The following is a 1,579-nucleotide window of genomic DNA, read 5'->3' as shown; positions in this document are numbered from 1 at the left end:
AATGGGGCTGCTTTGCCTTGCTTTAGGGAAGAGGGGAAGATGGAGAGGCAGGGGGAGATGCCACAACAAGCATACTTCTGTGTTGGCCTTATTCAGTTCCTTAGCTACGATATCAGCTGAGAGGTCCAGTTTTCTCTTTAGGCTAGAGTGCTGCTTTTTCACCAATTTAATAATCAGTTGGTGTTTATTGAGCAATTACTGTGTGTTAGGCCTTGTGCTATAGACCAGTCCTTGCCTTCCTGGAGCCCAGACTCTAGTGCATGGAGACAGACATTAATCAACAATTGCTGGCTGCTTACTTGTTCTGGTTACTTCACAAGTCTGGTTTAATTTACCTGATTAGAAAGGTATCATTATCACCACCCCATTTTACAGATTAAGAAACTGGGACCAGGCTGGCCAGTTAGAATGTGGTGCTAATAACACCAAAGTCCAGGGTTTGATCCCTGTACTGGCCAACTACCCCCCAAAAAGAAACCAAGGCCAAAGGTTACACAACTAAGCAGAGGCAAAGCTAGAATTAGAATCTGAGCCTATCTTACTCTAGAGTCTGGGCTCTTAACGACTAAGTTATATTGCATCTTTTAGAAAAAAATTCCCTGAATTCTGTTGCTGCCATGGGGATTTAATTACTAGGTTGGCCATTTTATAAAACAATATTTACTTTGCAGTATTCCCAGGAATTTTCATTGGAATTTTTTCTCTATGTTTCTTTAACCACACAATATGAATATATCAGCTTCATTTTACACAGAAGGGAACTGGGGATAATGACTTATTGTAAATGCTGTTCTTGAGGCCATCAGGGTTTAAATCAATACATTAATTTTACTGAGTTAATTTCTTAAGTATTTTAGTTCAGTTTTCATATTCAACTAAATTTAATGTATAATGAGCTTTTTCTAAGTTTGATTAATGTAATTGTTAATATACTTTATATTCATGTAATCTTTTTTTTTCACAAAGGATATCTGAGCTTTATTATATACCCTCATAAATTTTAAGAGACAATATTTTTCTTTTTTTATCTTCGAATATTTAGAATGCCTCTTTATTTTTTTTTAAATTTTATTTTATTTTGTCAATATACAATGTGGTTGATTATTGTGGCCCATTACCGAAACCTCCCTCCTTTCCTCCCTCTCCCCACTCCCTCCCAACAACCTCATATCTGTTCGCTTGTCTTATCAACTTCAAGGAATTGTAATTTTTGTGTCTTCTTCCCTCCCCACCCCCGTTGTTTGTGTATTTATTTATTTATTTATAGCTCCCACAAATAAGTGAGAACATGTGGTATTTCTCTTTCTGTGCCTGACTTGTTTCACTTAATATAATTCTCTCTAGGTCCATCCATGTTGTTGCAAATGGCAGTATTTCATTCTTTTTTTATAGCAGCGTAGTATTCCATTGTGTAGATATACCAAATTTTCTGTATCCACTCATCTGTTGATGGACATCTGAGCTGGTTCCAACTCTTAGCTATTGTAAATAGTGCTGCAATGAACATTGGGGAACAGGTATACCTTCGACTTGATGATTTCCATTCCTCTGGGTATATTCCCAGCAGTGGGATAGCTGG

The 1,579-nt window shown here is 37.0% G+C and overlaps 1 protein-coding gene across 1 annotated transcript in view; it reads left to right on the top strand.

The window, feature by feature from the left end:
* Window positions 1–1,579, top strand: part of TFIP11 (tuftelin interacting protein 11) — a 17,829-nt gene that overhangs the window by 2,961 nt on the left and 13,289 nt on the right. The gene's annotated exons all lie outside the window — the stretch shown is intronic.

This window comes from Galeopterus variegatus, unplaced genomic scaffold (assembly GCF_000696425.1).
Source record: "Galeopterus variegatus unplaced genomic scaffold, G_variegatus-3.0.2 Scaffold1656, whole genome shotgun sequence".
In the NCBI taxonomy this organism is placed as follows: Eukaryota; Metazoa; Chordata; class Mammalia; order Dermoptera; family Cynocephalidae; genus Galeopterus; species Galeopterus variegatus.
Note: the sequence above shows the minus strand (reverse complement) of the source record. Positions and strands in the feature narration are given on the sequence as shown.